Source organism: Montipora foliosa, chromosome 7 (genome assembly GCF_036669935.1).
Source record: "Montipora foliosa isolate CH-2021 chromosome 7, ASM3666993v2, whole genome shotgun sequence".
Lineage (NCBI taxonomy): Eukaryota > Metazoa > Cnidaria > Anthozoa > Scleractinia > Acroporidae > Montipora > Montipora foliosa.
The window spans coordinates 39590446-39611280 of NC_090875.1; the positions used below are offsets into that span (position 1 = coordinate 39590446).

At 39.1% G+C, this 20835-nt stretch overlaps 2 long non-coding RNA genes across 2 annotated transcripts in view; both read left to right on the forward strand.

Moving 5' to 3' along the window:
• The window catches only part of LOC138010334 (uncharacterized), a 3182-nt gene extending 1260 nt beyond the window's left edge, over window positions 1–1922 (forward strand). Inside the window, exon 3 of the long non-coding RNA XR_011124449.1 lies at window positions 1710–1922. This is a non-coding gene — a long non-coding RNA (uncharacterized lncRNA). The remainder of the gene's footprint in view (window positions 1–1709) is intronic.
• A 5476-nt stretch (window positions 1923–7398) lies between these two features.
• LOC138011863 (uncharacterized) lies at window positions 7399–15393 on the forward strand. Its single transcript, XR_011124787.1, has 3 exons — window positions 7399–7537; window positions 10588–10680; window positions 14965–15393. It is a non-coding gene; the product is annotated as an uncharacterized lncRNA (long non-coding RNA).
• Window positions 15394–20835: the final 5442 nt, after the last annotated feature.

A 20835-nucleotide genomic window follows, 5' to 3' on the forward strand; every position in this document is an offset into this window, starting at 1 on the left:
TAACAAACAAATTTGGCCGGTCCCCAGCGACTTCGTTAAATCGAGGTTCCACTGTAGCTACGATTGTAGTTGTGCACATGTGTTATCTTTGAAGAATTGCGAAAATTCGATTTGATTGACATTGCGGCCGAAGAAAAACATCAAAATGTTATTTTAAGGCCATTAGACAAGATATGACCTGCTTCGGGGCAGGACATCGGGTTTTCTGATCTTTAGGTCCTTCGGACATAGTTATGTCTGGTCGCGACAAAAGGGTCGCACTTGTCGCAGGCAGGCGATGACAGATTTTATGTCCAATGTAAACACCAAAAGCGTTAGTGCGACCCCTGCCTTACACTGTTGACTAAGAGTTTTCTTTCCGGTGCGGTTTCGCATTTTTGTGGCCAGTGTGCATCGTCACTATTCACCACCCACTGAGATTTCTTTACGGTGGCATGCACTAACCATATCAACAAGCAGTGCCTGACGAAATATTAGTAAAACAAAAGTGTACATATCTTCTCAGCCGTACGACCAGCCTTGCATTATTATTTTGTTTTTAGTCTACCAACCATTTGGGCTAAATTTAGAAAGTGCGTCGGTAAGGCGTTTGCGTGACAATCGGTATTTGCATTAAAAATATCAATGAAACTGCTGCGTCTTGTGCTCAATTGGTGTTATGATTGCCTTTAATTAGAACAAAATAAATAAGTATTATCATAGGAATAACAGCTTATTAGGGGAACTTTCACGTCATGAAGAAATACGGTTTAAGTCGACAGTTTGAAGCATGTTATTCAAACTTAACAAAAACAAGTAAGGAGATAATAAAAAAAAACGATTATGGCTGGTGGAGGTCAGAACATCTATCTATGCCATCTTAAATATATTTAGCGTAATTCTGATTTGAAGCCATAAACGTTACTTCTTAATTTTTTTTTTGCCTAAACACTAAAGCTGTAAGTAACAGTATTGCACTTTGAACATCTTATTTATTTATTTTATTCATTTATTAACCTTGCCACTCAAGCTGGCAGAGCGCCACAACAGCTTTCGCTAAATACTGTGGCCCCTCTTTTTTTACCCTCCCAACCATGGTACACAACAGAAGACAGACCACAACACCGGGAACTACGTGCCCTACTCTTGGCGACAAGTGTGTGGGTTCTTACGTCCCACAGGATTATAAACATTGAAGTGTTGTGAGACGGGACCTCCGGTTTATCGTCCTTATTCGAAAAGATCTTAATAAAGTCTAACCATTTGCAGATGTAGTTACCAAGGCAGCACTTTCTTCTAAGTTATTGACCCTGAGTGTTGAGTGTTAGTCATGCCGGAGTTGAACTCACAACCTCCCGCGTGACAGCCCGGTGCTTAACCAACTGAGCCACCGGTGCGCGATGGTAGTTTCCATTTCTTAAAACGGCAGATGACGATGTGATTTTGCTATTGTGGCCTCTCTGTCCGTATCTTTCTTTTGGCGCAGTGATATATATATATATATATATATATATATTTGTATGTATGTGTGTGAGTGTGTGTTGGACGAGGCCAGCTAAAACAAAATACATAACTTGAAATAAATAAATCTTATGTAATACCAGTCGTGAGAGATGGTTTTTTGGCGTTACACAACTCAATAGCTGTTTTCGTATAATTAATAACTTTTCGTTCCACAGCGAGTCTTACTTTAGTAGAAAAGGTCTAAAAGGTTCTTTTTTATTTCACAGTCGACGCTCTGATCTTGCGAATGGTTTCACAATGACCGAGGAAGGGAATGGTGGACACTCTATTGTACCGATCATCCCTGCCGAGACAGCTACTAATCAGACCAACAGTTTGGGCCACACTGAAGGAAATGCTGTCGCGAACTCAATTTACAATGGTGTCGGAGGTGCTGGGCAGGCGACTGAACAGAGCCATCTTATGGGGGCAGGTGCTAACCAAGCGAACGGTCTGAGCGACGCTGCTATGCAGACTACAAGGTCGAGCCAATCGAATCAACGCAGTGAGGCGATTGGGGGACCAAACAACGGGCTTTGGCAAAGTGGCTCTGCTAACAGAGGCGGAGCAACGAGCACCTGGCGCAGGGCTGACATGACTGTTGAGCAAACCAGCGGAAGGGACTATCCTGTTAGGTGGATTTGCGTACAGCATGTGAGCCCTAATGGCCACGCAGTGTCGGAGAATGTATACAGAATTGTGTACTCTGGTGAAAATGCCCAGCAGATCGACGGATTATCTGGAAACCATGAAGAGGAACCTCTTGCTGAGGGAGCTCGACCCAGTGGATTAAACATCCACAGAGCAGAAAGTACCTGGCACGCAAGATATAGGAACTACGCCGACAACGCTAGTGGAGACTGCTCGCCTGTGACATGCTCGCCTGTGCAGGAGCAAGGTGACGGATATGCAGCAGCACAGGCGCCAATTCTACCTCTAGATTTCCAGCCAGGCGAGGCCAATTTAGTGTCTTCTATGGGGAACGCGAAAAAGCCCACAGAGCATTGCTGCAGTACCGAGGAGATGAACTGATGGAATCTCAATGACCTGATTTTTGGCAAGGGACATTTCTCAGTAGTTATAACCCTTCACACAATTCCAAAAAAACTCAGATTCTCATACATTTTGTGGTGCTCCACGTCGGCAATACTATAAAATACCCGGCCACTACTTTTCGTAGGGATAGATACGCCTCGTTCTTCAAACGATGCCGCTTTAAGAAGACAATATTGACGGGGAATTCTGAAGTCGCTTCTGAGACAGTTACTCGATTCCTTTTCAGTTCCGCACTTACTTGTGATTCAGAATCTAGCCAAGGACGAAGTATTTCAATCCAATCACATGATTCATAGTACTCGACGCTTATTTCAACCATCTCAAGAAAGAAGTACTCCTTTGCTTCCGAAGCGACTGTCGAACGCACATCAATAATCCGAGATTACTACTGACTAGTTATTTACATTATTTAAGCGAGTGAGTGTAGTCCTGAGGGCGATTTCCTTAGATAACATTGACTGATGTTTCCATAACCTGGGCGAACGTCGTTTTTAGTGTAAGAGCAGTAGATGATATAAATACTCTGGTTGTTTATATGAGTGGTCAATGAAGTTGTAATGTTACTGGTCGACAGTCGGTTAAGCCCTGATGTCATTGGCTGTACTGGGCAGGCTGTAAACAGCTAGTGATTGGTGCGATTGGAGACATTTTATTCTTATGTCTGTATGTGTATTTTTGGTAAAAGAGGGCTATCATCCCTTAAAAGCAGAAACTGTGGGGCTGATTATTGCCGCACACTCAGGATCAAAGCCTTACTATAGCAATATCATTAAAGATGCCATCAGCGCAATATGTAGAATGTGTGGCTGTCCAGAACTTGCCAAGACTGAATACATTCAATTGGGTCTGATTGACGTCACAGGAGCTTCTAGACGCTTTTATTGCTAAAATGGTTGCCTCATTTGCTTACATTTTGGAAAGTAAAGGTGCAAATGGTACATTCAAGTAATACCAAAACAATTGGCAACAGAAAAAAAATAACACAACACTGCATCGGTCAGGAATCGATTCGGATTCGATACCACCTAAGTCTAGATTGGGGAGGCTTGCTCTAAATTTTCTCAACACAATTATCAATGCGTCTGATTGACATCACAGTAGCTTCTACGTGTTCTTTATTACACGCTTTCATTATTAAAATGTTTTCCTTATTTGCGCACATTTTGCTTAAGGTGCATAAAATACATTTAATGAAGGTATACAAAAACAATTGACCTCTTTAGCTTGTACGTTCTGTTTTCCCATTTCAGACCACGTGATGTTACTCTAGGGAACAGTTTCTTTCATAGTCGTCTGATGCACGTGCATATGTGTGCGTAACTTATCAAAAAACCAAAGAGAAAATTTCCTTGAGAGCCCCAAGAGGTCTAATGGAAAAACAAAACGTACAAGCCAAAGAGGTCAATTGGCATAAATTAAAATAATAACAAAACATTGTCAGGAATCGATAACAGAAATCCTTGATCGTAAATACTGCTGTTGTAGTTCCTATTCTCGTGGACAGAAACAATGGCTGCGTTTTCACGACAGCCGTTGTCTCGCTTAACATTCCTGAAAGTGGTTTGTTCGCAGACTTCGTAAGGCGACTGAAAAATGATACGTGTTTTAAAGGGGAAAAGATTAAATGAGTTGGTTGAGAATCGGACTCAGTGCCATGTGGGAGGTCGTGAGTTTGACTCCGGCCGGATCAACACTCAGATAACTGAGGAAAAAGTGCTACCTTGGTAATGACATTAGCAAATGGTTAGACCTTCAAGTCTTCTCGGAGATGGACTATAAGCCGTAAGCCTCGTCTCCCAACCCTTGTTCATAAAACTCTGTATATGTGGGACGTTATCGATGAACTTTATCACTATGCGATAAGAGGGAATTTAAGACCTACGACGGCGACGGCGACGGCGACGGCGACGAAACCGTCACCTCAAAAGATAATTTGGCTCTATCACAAGTTTTTTGCGATTATTCAGTCTCGTTCACGTCCTACAATGGGGGTGAGGTATCCTAAAAATAAATTGGTACGAGCGGTTTTAGAGTTATAAAAGAGAGAATAAAGGATTCTCTGTTGCATGCTTACGTTGTCGCGCGAAACCTCAAATTTGGTGATTGTCGTCGTTATGCAGGGGAGCGCTAAGATACTTGCTAAAATCCGTGCTGCACGTGCAGCACGATTATTTATGGTCTTTTAACAAATGATATTACTGTTCTTTGGTGATGTCGTAGTCGCAGCCGTCGCGGTTTCTTAAATTCCCTAAGAGCAGGGCACGGATTTCCTGGTGTTGTGGTCTGGTCTGAATTCTAAAGGGCATTATAATTAAGAGAGACTACCATTTTTGACTAACCCTATCTACCAGGTTGCCATTAGTTGAAAGGTGCTAATCAATCGTTTTCCAGAAGCGGATTCATCATTTAATGTTGCAAAATGTTGAATCGCGTGTCCTCAGCTTAACTAAGAGTTAAAAGCATAAAATCATCGTCTTATGGCTCGTCGTCAATGTATCTTCAAATCTGGTTACCGTTAATGATCCAATGGACATCCCCCCTCAAATGAACGCCTCTTATCTAATACCCCTCCCCCCCCCCCCCCCCCCTCTGCCTCCAAGCAGTTTGGTTAACTTTGGACGCCACTCTGCAATAAACTACCCCGGTTTAATAGACTCACCTACCCCCCCTCCGCTTCCTCACCGTGACAATAACTCCTAACTACTAGGGAATAGAAAAAAAAGTAGGGTAAAATTAGTCAATTTTTTTCATGTTCATTTTTTTTGCTTGATTAACACCCTACAAAGGTTTGCACGATGAAGCCTACTTCAATGCCAAGTTCTGAGTTAAGGATATTGGTCATGATCTCTAAAAGGCTTACACGTAGCAATTGATGGACTGGATGGTCTCTCATGTATAAGATCTCTGGAACGTTTTATCGACAGCATTTTAGTTTTGATGAGCTTTTTAACGAAAGAGGTTTAAACGGCTCCTATCTATTAAAAGCCCCTCCCTCTTGGATTTCTAAAATTAACTATCTGCTCCAGTCCTCTATTGGATCATTTACGGTATTTCACGTTGTTGTAGGGAGTTTACGAAACCGGACAACAGCTGCGACTTCAAACGCGTTCCAAGACAAGAATATTTAACAATTATTCCATGAGCGCGCGTTGAATATGAGATGGTAAATAGCCAACGAGGCGCGTAGCGCCGAGTTGGCTATAAGCACTCTCATATCCAACAAGCGCGAATGGAATAATTGTTTTATTAAATTCCTTAAACTCCAAAAGTTTAGAAGTACGAAATACAAGCGAAAAAAGCGAGAAAATCCTAGCTAGCGAAATCTAAAAAAGTTGATGAAGTTGCGATGTTGTGTAATACCTCGTGGTCAGACAGACGCAGGTTCATCACAAAAACATCTCTTACCTTTTCCCGTATCTCTAAGCTTCGAAAGTGATCCAAACTTTCCACAAAAACGTTTTTCTTTTGCTTTATACCGAAAGAAATTTTGCTTTCTGGCGCAAACGTTTTTAGTTTAGCAACACTAAGCGCAATCATTTACCATATAAGGTCAAACTAAGGTATATGAGCTGATAACCGAGATTGAGTGAAGCAATCAGAGCACGAGAATTGCATTATCCGAGGTTGAGAATTTAATAACATTGGTTAAAAGAGCAAGGGAAAATTAATCGTGCTGCACGTGCGGTATGTTGATCGCGCAGATGCATTATTATTTCCGCTCATTAAACATTGTTTTGTGGTCTTTGCCTCAACCGTACTGAACAGTGTTAAAAAAGAAAAAAAACTTCGTACCTATTTGTGTATATCCAATAAGTCAAGTACTCCAGCGAAGATTAGACGAGATGACAGGATGATTCTTTGCGAAAAACGTGAGTTCTTTGGACATCTTTGGCGTTACTAGTCTATCATTAGTAATCTCCTAGGGACTGTTTGCACGGAGGGAAGAACCTAGAAAGAACCTAATGGACAAAGCAATGCTGTGTATTTCGGTTTGGGGTTTGGTTCACAATCGGTAGAACAAGGTTGCTGAACGCTGGCAGCGGGAATTTCTAGGACTAGAATTATCCGAAGGGAAGTAGTTTACATGGTTTCGCTAATCTGACCAAAGTACTCTCTTGTGGTAAAGTGTCGCATTTACTCTGGGGTTGAAGTTGAAACAGAAAATATGTACAGGAAAAACAATGTTTATATTTCAGATTAGAAGTCAAAAAATGTGTCAAGTAAGTTATTACCTCTTTCAATATTTCCTGTCGTTAACTATAAAAAAAATCAAGAGGCCTTTTAAGCCAATTAGCTTAAAAATCCTATCATCGTTTTCCTTCACAAAATGTGTGTGGGTATCTAATTAACAAATGAATGCCCTTTAATAACAATGACCACAACCAGGTTTTCTGGGCGCGCGAGACTGAGCACCTCAAGCAAACTATTGGTTAAACGAAAACCACTGGGCAACAACCTGGTTCTGGTCATTGCTGTCTAAGGGCTTCCTTCACAAATAGATTCCATGTTGCCCTGCGTCTGCTCCGTAATAGATCACAGATGACGTCAAAATGTGGTAAGAACAAACGAGTGGCACACGAGGCGATAGCCGAGTGTGTCACTGATGTTCTTACCACATTTTGACGACTTCTGTGATCTATTACTGAAGAGACGCACGGCAACTTGGGAGCTATTTGTTTTATATAATAAAGAGCTAAACTTATTCGCATAAAAGCTGATCGTGACGTCAATCGTGCGTCTGTCCTTTAATAGATCATAGCCAAGAACCAAGTCTGGTTCCGTCAATTCATCCGGTAAACATTTTTGTTAATCCGCTAACATTTAATTCCGAAAGTTAAGCGTCTTACGTTTACAAAGAATTTTCCATTGGTCCCTTTCTGCATGATTCGTAGATAATGCGATTCAATTATCAGCTGCTGGCTGGCGGACTGTCAGACTGGGTGCTCTAAGCTTCGTGAAGGGCAGGCGCTGCTGTACCACCTGGATTTAAGAGAGAACGGTTGGTAGAAACTTATTATTTCAATGGAAATATATTCTAGATGATCTTTCATTCTCTAAAGATCCCAATGTTTTCATATGTGGACGTCGCTGACAGTAATTCAAAATGCATTAAAGTAACTCGTTGTCGCGAGCCACAGTTAAACTAAACGGAACGGTTTCCTTGTAGAATGACTGGCTATGGTTAAACGATAGAATAGCTTGAGACTGAAGCGCGCGGCGATGCCGCGAGTTCTATTGGAGCCCGGCCGACGCTTCTTGGAAGTGAAATGGAGAGCCTGTAGAAATTTTCTTTTAACGACACAAATAATTGTACGAAACACGTGGACATACTTAGACTAATTTTGTAGATTTACAAGCCTACTCGATGAAAAGAAATTACGAACGTAGTCAATTCTAATTGTCCTAATTACAGTTTCTTGAAGGCATCATGATACTATAATACTGTTATCCTCAACTACTGCAGAGTCAGTAGTAGTCCATGTTAATTAAGAACCAATTAAAGTTCATTTTCGATTAAAAATAAGAAAATCGGGAAAGCGTCCGTAGGCAGGAGATAAGAAGTTAAAGCCAACGCTATGATAACAATAACAAACCAATTATTATTATGGTAATTTATCACGTACGAATACCTACTAATAACACGGTGATTGGGCGTTAAGTAACGTGACGAAACACTGGAAATCTCTTTAAACAATAAAACAATTCTAAAACCTAGAACTGAACTTATTATATACATCAACAAACTAAAATCTAAAAAATTGTATAGATCAACAAGCTAAAATCCTCACTCATCCTGATCACTAAAACTCAGACGTCATTTTCCAATTTAACAATTGGACAGATTCTTAAAATTCTCATTCTCAATGTGTATAATTATGTTGTTGTTAGTCATAAGCTCGACGGAATCGGATTAGGAAGAACCCGAACGTTTCCATTTCTTCCGACTCCGCTTATGACTCCGTCGTTTATGATTCAATGAAAACTAGATTGTTGGAGGCAGAAGCAGAAGCGCAAGAACCAACCAATCACAATGATTGGAATCGAGCATTGTGATTGGTTTGCTCTTCCAATTATGCTTCCGACTCCGACAATGCAGTTTTCACTGGGTCGTAAGCGACGGAGTCATAAGGGGAATCGGTTTTCTGACTCTGAATCCGAAAGTTTGATTTTCACTAGATCGTATCGCTATGCACGTCCGGTTACGACTCGAGCTCCGATTTCGTCGCTAATTAAAATCAGCCTTTACACTTCTGAATGCACTTATTTACAATAGGGTCATAGGGCGTATAGACGTAGCCTATGGACCTCAAGCTACCAACTAACAACTTAAAAAAGAAAACAAAAACTTCCGCTATAAAATCGAAACTAACTAAAACTAAGTTGTTTAAAATGCTCTTAAAACTTGAATTCCTATAAATACAGAGCTTCTAAATGAATTGTTCGTTGACTAAAAACCAAAAACCTAAAATCTTCTTTACAAATCATTAAATCAGTTCAATAAAAGCCAACTTATAATGTTCTCTCTTAATGACTCATGTCTTATAGTTGTATTTAATGAACTTGCGATATTCAAAGTGTTTGTTATAACTGACTTATGCAAATAAAATAAAAAAAAATCAGTACTCCCTCCCCCAAAATCAACGATGAATCCGCACGCAAGCTGAAGCCTGCCATTGCTTTATTATTGAAAGTGGGGTGAGGGGTGGTGTTCATTTTCCATTTGAATGTCCAAAATTGTAAGTCATCCATTGAATGTATTTGTAAACACCAAGAGATGTTCACCAATAAGTTATCCGTTGTTATGAATGAGCCATCCAGACTTCAACTGGCTGCAGAAACATTTAATTATTTTGTTTCGTACTTATTTAGTGGGTGAACAAAAAAGTCGCTGGTGCGTATTATTAAATTATTAACTATGCAACATGCATTGAGAGAAAATTGAGAGGAAAAATTAACACGCCATGGGTCCGGAAAATCGTTACATTTTCTTCTAAGCCATCACTTTTTTCAGGGCTATTTTGTGGGTGTCTCTCTTTAAAGTCAAGTTCGCTCTCTGGTGCTCATCTAACTTGATTCAAATTATTTGAAATGAATTGAATCTATACGCATATTTAACACTGAGCGAATAAAAAAATGCCCTTTTTTCATTATTGAAATTGGGGGGAGGGGTGGTCTTCATTTTCCATTTGAATGTCCAAGATTGTAACTCACCCATTGAATGTATTTGTAAACACCAAGAGATGTTCACCAATAAGTTATCCGTTGTTACGAATGAGCCATCCAGACTTCAACTGGCTGCAGAAACATTTACTTCTTTTGTTCCGTACTACTTTGAATATCAAAACAAAGCATTGGTTTAGCCTTAGTAAGTCAGTGTCTTTGTTGTTTAAAAGGGCTCTTCAATTGCGGCTCAATGACAGAGCCATTAACTTATGTCAACTTATGTCGGGTAAACAAAAAAAGTCTGTGATGCGTATTACTAACTATGCAGCATACATTGAGAGAAAATTGAGACGAAAAATTAACACGCCATGGGTCCGGAGAATCGTTATATTTTCCTCTAAGCCATCATTTTTTTCAGGGCTATTTTGTGGGTGTCTCTCTTTAAAGTCAAGTTCGCTCTCTCTTGCTCATTTAACTTGACTGAACTTAGTTGAAATGAATTGAACTTATATGCTGAGAGAATGAAAAAATGTCATAAGAAGCAATTTAGAGGTTACGTTTTGGACATTTGACTTAGCATATATAAGGAGAATACGTTAACAGATCAGAAATTTTACCTACCGCCAAAAGAGATGGCAAACGTACAATCGTTACCACAATAAGTATACGTTTTACTTATAAAATAAGTGTCATAAGTGTAGTAATGTATGGCCCTGCGGCAACCAGTGACCTTTGTTTTGTGGCTATTCAATATCATCAGAGCCTATCAAAAACGAAACTTCGCCACGAAGACTAAAAAAGTTCGCTGTCGATACGCCAAACAGGAAAGCGATCGGGCTGTCGAGGTTGTCAAGTACTCCGTGCAACACTTTAATTTTTTCGCAGATCTTGCGGTCAAGATCGCTGTGAATCAGCAAGCACACACTCACGAAATACCTGTTAGAAAAGAGGAGCCGCTTGTGCAAGATCATCGTATTGGTGAGTGTCTAAGACAAATAAAATTTAGCATTCGCGTAGACAAGTTGAGTATACAGTGTACATTTGTAGCTAATACCGATACTGAGATTTTCCAAGACTGAATAGATTCAAATTTTATTTTTTTTTTTGCGATTTAGATATCCTATTTCATTATTTGGTAGTTCGATAAAAGGACAGCAAATGAATTTTACAATTTCAGTAACGCATATACATTGGGTAAATCATGGTATTACGGAAGGAGTATTCTGCTAAACCCAATTAAGGGTGCTTTCGATTGGGAAATCCAGGTTTGGATCTTCGGATTTCCAATCAAACATAAAATCATTTTGTCGCAGATTCACCGATTGGAAATCCATGTCGGGTAAGGATTTCAATTATCAAAATCCGTCGCGAAATCCGTTTTCGGATTTTGTGTTCGATTGCAAGTCCGAAGATCCGGAGTTAAAGATCTAAATCCGGATTTCCCAATGGAAAGCACCCTAACATGGATACGTATTCATTACCACTGTTTTGCGGTAAAAATGCCGTTTACTCTTTCTAAAACTGATATTCATGTTTCATGGGGGAAACTATATGTTGCGGAATGCAAACTAAAGCTCTCCTACAATTAGAAGGTAACTTCATGACCTCACAAGAACTTCCTGTCACAGACGGCTTTTTGCACGTGTGGAATATTTCCATCATTTGTGGACTATTTGCATGTTGTGGTCAGGTGTCATTTCATTCATTCATGTGCTGGGTGAGATCGCTAATGGACTGATAGCGGCTGCCAGCGGCGCCTATATTTGCTGATGTCCGATCTCACCCATAGATCCATTGCTTCTAAAGCGCATTTGAATATGTCAATAGAAAATGCGCTATATAAATTCATTACCTTACCTTAAATTAAATCGTAGCAAAGTCGGGGGTGGAAGCTGAATAATTGAACCTCGATTATTCATTATTCTTTGTGTGTTTTGCTCGAATTATTCATTATTCTTTTTAAATTTTTGTAGGTTATTCATTATTCATTGTTGTTATTCATTATTCTTGCATAACTGCGTTATTCATTATTCCAGCGTTTTCAGACCCAGTTATTCATTTTTTATTTATACTCGTTATTCATTATTTATTATTCAGCTTACACCCCCGATAGCAAAGCAATTACGCGTTAAAAGAGGAAAGCAAATACTAACCAATCAATCAGATTGATTGGTTGATTGTTTGTCAGTAAATCATGTTTTTGCTGAGAATGAAAAACAGGACTTTCAAAATACAGTTTAAAGTGAAAGGAATGAAGATTTGAAAAATCATGAAATCGAAAGCACCCTAACATGGAGAAAAACTATGTCATTCGATTCACAATCGTTATTAAATGTGGCTTTGTGAGGAAAGCTAACGTACGGTTTTCGAGAAATACATCCCTTGTGTTAATCATAAGATGATTTATTTACTACTAATATCCAAAGGTTAGACAGTGTGGGAGAGAACAATGGACGTTGTGGTATGAAAACTATGCTGACACTAAGGCGATTAAACAGTTGATTAGTCAGTGTTTCCAGCCATTTAAATTTAGCTCAAGAGGCGGAAACTGTGAGATGCATGGGTTCAGTCAACCACAAGATTTTAAAACCCAATCAACGTTTTGTGTAATACAAAGGAAGTCAATATTAGTCAGGATAAAATCGTAATTACCACGTACTTTCCAGACGGCGAAGCAAGTAAAAGGGTCTTTGCCAAAATAGCCCATTTCTACAGGGGATTCCACTTAGTCGAGTAAAACGTGCGACAATCATCAGACCACACAAGTAAGCATTTTTTTTCTGGTCAAGAAGGCTGTGAATCAGCAAGCACACACTGGCGAAATATCCGTAAGAGAAAAATAGTTGCCCTGCTCGTGCAAGATCTTCTTTAATATTGGTGAGTGTCGCTGATAATTAAGGGCGGTTTAGCCTTTCCGTTAAGCTCTTGCGTATATATTCCACGTGTGCAGCTCATACCGGTACTGAGATTTTAAACGACTGAATAGATTCAATTTTTTTTCATGTCAATGATTTTTGAGATTTATAGGTCCTTTTTGGCAGTTTTATCCAAACGCATTTTTGTCCTTATATGTCCGGGTCAGTGTGTATGTCCTATCGAGTTGAGTGTTATCGCCCGTCATGAAGGGGTTTCATAATAAAGTTTCTCTGAAGTAAAAAAATTGAAGATTTCAAAAATCATTATGTCCGGGTGATTGTGTATGTTATTGAGCGCACGTTGTATTCTATCAGCGAATAGAAGAGCAGTGAGATTCAGGGATTTTTAATAGCACACGGATGAGTGGCTACTGGCTCACGGTGACTCGCGGAATTTGTCGAAGAAGACTTTGTATGGAGAAATCATGTCTTCTAGATTTATTTGGGTGCTTTTGAGAACAGGTACAAATAATTTCCTCAGTATACTGGATAAGAACACATTTTAGTCAAGAATCAGTGCCCTCAAACGTATTTACAATCAATTTTTTAATTCGGTTGTTTCAAGCAATATCTCTAATAAACCAAAAACATGAATGATAGCATGTAAAAGGCCTGATTTCAGCGAAACATCTAGAATTTTAGAAAAAAATGTTTTATTTATTTGGCTGCTTGATCGAAGCTACCCAGGTTTATAAATGGGTACCGGCAAATTTAATGCTGGGGGTAACCCTGCAAATGACTGGCATCCCATCCAGAGAGGAGTATTAATACTCCTAGTCGCTTCATGCTACAGAAACTGGAGATAAGCGCCGGTCTGATGGGCCTTCTACGCTCGTAGCAGACTTTACCTTTACCTTCCAGATGATAAAGGCAGTGAGTCGAAATGAGTATATGAAACTTAGGTATAATTACGCTATATTTGAAATTACGGATTGTTTGAGTACACCATGTCATGAAAGCTACTCATTATTGGACGTGAAAAACTACGAATGCTCTGGTTAAGGTTGACATAGTAATAAAAACAGGTGACGGGTCACGCGAAATATCGCCATTCATTGACTTTTCTCGGCTGTAGATTTCGACGAAATTGTGAATCATTTGTCGCGAAAATTGACTTTTTTTTTTTAACGGAATACGCATTAGTTAAAGTACGACTTGTACGGTTGTCTGGGTTCCACCTGTTCCTCAGTTTGGGGATGCATCAAGAAAATGTAATGTCCACAAGATCAACCAGTTATTTTCAACTGGTTTTAATGCGAAGTTTTCAACTTGCACAAGCTCGCCATTCAATTGAAAGTTCATCAAAACAGGCACTTTCTGCCTTCCGGTTAACTTCAGTTCTCAATGACCCTACACGATTGACTAAGAGTTTTCTTTCCGGTTGCGGTTTCGAATTTTTGTGGCCAGTGTGTACGCTGTAGCCAATATCCTTTATGGTACCACAAATTGTGGTTTGTTTATAGTGGCACGCATCATAATATGGACTAAATTTAGAAAGTGCTTCGCTAGGCCTGTATTATGACCCTCAATTTTTTCATTCCGCTAATCAGGCATTTGCGTGACAATCGATATTTGGGTTACCAATGAAACTGTCTGCGTCCTATGAGCTTAATCTGCAGATGAATTGGTGTTAATTGTCTTTAATCGGGACAAAATAAATAAATATTAACCTTAGAATGACAGCTTATAGACCTTATTGATAAATGGCGGTCACATTTATAATTCTTTTGTCCACGTGCAAATTAGCCTACCAAGCCTCATTTTAGAGCAATAATTCTTTTCAATTCACTGTATGGTATCGAGGCTTGGTAGGCTAATTTGCACTTTGACAAAAGAATTATAAATTGACCGCCATTTATGAATAAGGTCTATTAGGCGCGCGTTCACGTCATGAAAAAATACAGTAAAATTTAGTGAACAGATTTAAAACGTATCATTGAAACTTAAATAGAAATAGGTAGGGAGATCAAATGCTATTTATATCTTATTATATAAGCGTACGTTTAATTTAATTTGAAGCCATAAACGTTACTTCTTATAATTAATTTGTTATCTAATTTGGCCGAAATTGAGATACCCAGATCTAGGTAGTGTCCATTTCTTAAGACCACATGGGACCTCATGATTTTGCTATTGTGGCCTCTCAGTCTGTATCTTTTTCTTTTGGTGTATTAATTATTTTCTTTGTATTTGACGAGGCAAAATAAAACAAAATATGAACTTAAAATAAATAAATTTGATCCTACTACGAGCTGCGAGGTTGCTGTTTTTTCTTTTATGTAATTATAACTTTTCCTACCACAGCGAGTCTTATTTCAGTCTAAAAGGTTCTTTTTTCATTTCCCAGTCGCTCTGATCTTGCGAATGGTTTCACAATGACCGAGAGTGGGGAAGGACGATACTCTACCGTGCCGATCCGCCTTTCCGAGACAGCTGCTAATCAGACCAGCAGCTTGAGTCACACTGAGGCAAATGCTGCCGAGGACTCTATTTACTCTGGTGATGGTGGCGCTTGGCAGGCGACCGAACACAGCCAACTTATGGGGGTAGGTGCCAACCAAGCCAATGGACTGAGCAACGCTGTCGTGGGAAGTGCTGTGCAGACTACAATGTCGAGCCAATTGAATCAACCCAGTGAGCCGATTGGTGGTTCAAACATCCACAGAGCAGAAAGCGCCTGTCACGCTAGTGGAGACAGCTCGCCTGTGACATGCTCGCCTGTGCAAGAACAAGGTGACGGATATGCAGGAGCACAGGCGTCAATTATGCTCTCTTATTTCCAGCCAGGCGAAGCCAATTTAGTCTCTTCTATGGGGAACACGAAAAAGCCTACAGAGAATTGCTGCAGTACCTGGGAGAAAAACTGATAGAATTAACAACTTAAGAGGCAAGCGGCACATGTCAATAATAACAACAACGAAACAACAACAATAGTAATAATCGAATAATATTAATAGCAATAATTCATTATATTAATTAATTAATAATTGCGTTCGACATTAGGAGAAAGAAATTTCTAATTTGGGTATCCTGTGCATAGGGAGGCTTCAGGAAGTTTTTCATTTATTGCTATTTCATTTTTCGTTCATCTCCTTTTTCAGTGCCATCTTGAATGACGTCATAGTGCATTGAGACGTCATATGCGCAAATTGATTGTGTAGAGTTAGCACACTGATTTTTTTCAAGGGACATTTCTCAGTAATTATAATCCTCCACACAATTCCAAAAGAACTCAGATTTTGATAGATTTTGTGACGCTCCACGTCGGCAATACTCCAGAATACTCGGCCACTACTTTTCATAAGAATAGATATGCCTCGTTCTTCAAACGATGACGCTTTAAGAAGACAATATTGATGGGGTATTCTGAAGTCCCTTCAGACTTCTGCGACAACGTTACTCGATGCTTTTTATTTCCGCACTTAGTTGTGATTCAGAATCTAGCCAAGGGAAAAGTATTTCAATCCCGTCACGTGATACATAGTACTGGGCGCTTATTTAAAACTATCTCAAGAAAAAAATTACATGCTCGTATCCTCAAACGTCCGTCCTATAATATTGTTTCTTTCGTTACCTTTCTCCTTTGCTTCCAAAGCGACTGTCGAACGCACGTCAACAATCCGAGATTACTACTGGTTATTTACATTATTTAAGCGAGTGAGTGTAATTCTGAGGACGACTGTCTTAGGTGACATTGACTGGTGTTTTGACAACCTGGGCGAACGTCGTTTTCAGTGTAATAGCAGTAGATGATATAGATACTCTGGTCGTTGATTTAAGTGGTCAACGAAGTCGTAATGTTATTGGTCTTCTGTCGTGATGTCATTGGCCGTACAGACTGTAAACAGCTAGTGATTGGTGCTATTTTAGTGGTGTCTGCTCTAAGTTAAAAACAGAGCTTTCCCAGTATGGTTCATTGGTAGTAATTAATGCTTTACGTAGCGCATTCAGCCTGAATCCTAGTCGATTCTTTGGTCCCTCTGTAAATGGTGTTCAGCAATGTTATTGTCCTCTGGGTTAGGGTCTAAAAACACTCGGCTGTGCCTCGTGTTTTTTAGCAGGCACCGTCCTTACGACAGAGACTACACATAGCAGAAAGTACTTGCAAAACATGTTCATCTTAAGAACACTTGATTAACGCATCATTAAGGCGTAGATTTGTTAGATAGTGTTTAAATTGGGTCTTTTTCGATATTTTCTTAGAAATAATTATATTTTAAACATAGTTTAAGATGTTTGGTCATCTAGTTTGTGAAGTTTCCATAAGATTACAACTTTTTTAGTGTTTTTTACATATATTTTAACTTTTATAATAATGGTCCTTTTGGCATCTTTTGTGCCTTTTGCAAGGATGTATTTTATTTTTTTTGCACTAAAGTCGACCGTCAACTTTCTTAAAACAATGAAGTGATTTACTCTGCGGAGTTCATCTGTTTAAAGGACCCTTTTGCGCGAGGTGACAAAAACTCTCACCCGCGTGATTTCCAGAGAGCCGCCACGCAGCTCTCGGAACGACTCTCGGGATTGGTTCAGAAAACAATGAAGACAAAGAACGATGCAAAGCAAAGCACCCTGAGCATAAAAACAAAGGGATGAAATGAAGAGCTGCGTCCTGACTGGTTTAAGAGGTTCAACATTTTGTTCGACATGCATTCAGCATCCATGATTGTTTTAAGCAAATGTCGAAGGCGTTTGAATAGGTTGTTTGATATGGTTGGAAGTATAGAAAATGCTGAAATTGGAACTTATTTAAAGTTTCCCACAACATCGCGCGTCGGGTCAACATGCCCTTCGTTCCTGAAAATATTGAAACCCTTTCAACAATCCATTCAACAACTGAAAAAATGCGCATGCACTTATCTGGGCCCAGTTGTTCGAAAGCGGATTAACTTAATCCAGGATTAGCGTAAACTTTTGTTTCGTGTTTTCAACTTTTTGGTGAAAGTTTCTTTTGCTTATTTTTGTTGTTCAAGATTGACTTCTTCTAATGTAAAGTTTTGCCGAATATCAGCGTTGACTGAACAGCATTTGGGAGTAGAGAAATTAACTCCTTGGTTAATTTTTAATCTGGGATTGGCGTTAATCGGCTTTTGAACAACCGGGCCCAGGCTTTAAAATTCAATGTGATCTCCATCGCCCATTAAGTAAAGTTGTAGTTTTATTAATATAGTGGCGTTCTTGCTGCCGTAGCCGTCGTCGTTTCTTGACCCTTCGACTCCCAGAAGTGATCGCTCTGTAAATCTTCCGCACAATCTCAATGAATGTCAGTCAGATGGGTATTGAGAGTGAAGAATATTATCAGTTTAGGAGGTGTGATGTTGATAGAATACCAAATTCTCATGACTACCCAAACGAAAAATGAATGGTACTAGTTAGGAGAATAAACTTTTCGATCATGGAAATGAAAGGTAAAAAACACAATTTTCTCGAGCGGCGGCGAAGCTGCGAGTAGGATCCAAAACTGTGACTTCTCCTCATCCCGATCATACCACACGTAGCCAAAAACTCAGCGAAGCAACCATTGGTTTACTCGCGCCAGCAGCCCATTACTCGATGCTTTCGCCGCGCGTGTTGACTAATCCCTCTATTAAAAAAAAAAGAAGATATTCCGCTAGTGACGCAGGCTGTCACAGCATTAAGTAATATAAAACGTAACGCGAGGTGCTTCTAAAAAAGGAAGGAAGGTTGACTCAGAGGGTAAACATGTATACGTGTGTGACGTAATAAATGACTGACCATAGGTCTCTTATGATTGGCTACATGACGGCCGATGATATCTGCCTTACAGGACAAATGCAGGCTGAAATCTTTGGACTATCTCAACATGACGGATTTCTTGTCTCAAGTAATAATTCACATAATTCACATAATTCGCATGGTTCAATGTCTTAGAAAACGTTTTTGACTCAGAATAGTTTTTCATGGGTGTGGAGTAACCTTTTAAAACAAATTTCAACAGCAGTAGGTACAGGTCACAGGTCATTGTTTTACCAATACAAGTATCCTAAACATTAATAGAGCTAACCTTAGGCCTAAAAAAGGTTAGCTTTTATGAATGTTTAGGATACTGTATTGGTAAAACAATGACCTGTGACCTGTGTTTTGTACCTGCCGTTTCAACGGTCCATGAATGAAAGAAGTGACTCAAAGAAAACGATGAAAGTGGAAACTTAGGTGATTGCATCTGTGTTAACCTGCGATCAAGCGTACTATTCTTGAGACAGGGCACACCATGACTAAGGAAAAGTACGCGTGATCGCAGGTTACATCTGTGCTAGAAGCTTATAAATAGCAAAGGGAAACCTCCTCTTTTACAGAAAATTTAGAAACTTTTTTAAGTTGTTGAAAATCATTAACAGGGTACAAACTTTGTGCTGCCTTGGAGGCAACCAAATTTATCAAACTAACCATTGGTTACTAACCAATCTCAATGCATTGCTCGTATCTTTATTCTTTTTACTCTAATGCTTTTTTAACTGTTATTAATAAAGACCGTAAAAGAGTAATGAAAAAACCTGTCAATCAATCTGTCAATTAAAGTTACGTTGCACCTGGCACTGTACACATTGCTTATAAGGACTTTGGAAAATAAAATGTGATTAAATGTAATAATATTTTCTTTGAATTAAGTCAAAGCTAAAATAATGATATTATTGTTAGTTCTAAATTGCTGAATCATAACAAAGAATTTATTTGTTAAGTGTGGTCCAACCATTACTCACATAAAATAATGGTTTCAAATAAATATTAATTTTAACTTTCCCTCAATCAATTTTGTTACAGGAGAAAGAACAAGGCAATTCCAGATGTCAAGTTGAGTCAATAAAAAAGAAGACAATAATTATTTGAAAGCAAGGAAGAAGGACACTGAGGTAGAAGAAATCCATAGAAAAGAAGTTAAAATTAATTTACATTTAATATTGCTGCATTCACTAAGGGTTAACTGGGCTCACTTTTTAATGGCTCATTTACGAGTACACTTGAGATTTGATTCAGCAACATCCCAAGGATTTTAAACTTTGCTTTTACATTTCAAAGTTGCACACAAGTGTGCACTGTCGTCTAAGGAGAACTAGTTCAAGGATGGACAATGGACAAAATTCATGTGTGTGAGTGGTGGGATAGGGAAAGGCTTTGTGGGACTATGGTGGTATGAGTAAAATATCAAAGAATGCTTCTCCAAAGTTGAACAGAGCATTGATAAGGTTGACATTAACAAGAAGAGTGCAGCTAGTTTGTGACTCACTTGACAGCTTCAGGGGCTGCTTAATTCATGCATGTGAGTGTTGGGGGAGAGAAAGGGTTTGTGGGGTTAGGGTGGACTGGGTGAAACACAGAAAATTGCTTTCCAAGGTCTAACAGAGAATCAATTGATAAAGTGGGCATTAATGAGAAGAGAATATTTGTTGAAAAACCAATTCTCAGTAATAGTCATTCCCTCCTCCTTGTTTCACTTTATGGCCACCTATACAGGATCTCTATAGTAACCAGTGATGGTATCTATAGTAACCAATGATGATCTCTATAAGTAACCAATGATGATCTCTATAAGTAACCAATTGCTGGGGAGCATGGCTAGCACAGTGGTTGAGAACCCTTGCCTCGCACCATTGCGAAAGGTTGCATTTGTTTTAAATATTTATTTTAGCATCTGTTTATTTTGATGTCATTATTATTTTCAGGAACTACCAACCATCGCTGCATACAGGAAGTCCGACAAATTCAAGGCACGGCCAATTAACAACAAAATGGCCCAATTCAAGTAGTCATTCGGCAGAAGCCAGCAAGAAAGAAGGATTTTTCTATAAGAGAACTCTGTCAAAAATCTTCTTGCATTCATTTTGTATAAGCCAGACGTTCAATAAAAGACTCAAAGACCACAATCTTGGTTTCTTTTTAGTACCCTTAGTTGCACTGGGCCGCGATGGAACGGTCGTATTTACAAAATAATTTAAATAGTACGCGCACTCTCATTGGTCAATAGCTGTGTTAAACACGGCTGTGACATCAAACGAATTTTCATTGGTTATGTATTGTCAGACGTGCGTTGATTGGCTGGTAGGAAATATCAACGTGTATCAAGAAAATGTGTTTCAATCAAGAAGTAAAAAAAAAACTGAAAAACACCATTTTCCTTCATTTCTCGAATTATCTTTGAGAAATATTTTATAAAAGCAATAGAGATTTTTTCCCGTGTTTCCATAGCCTGATCTAAACA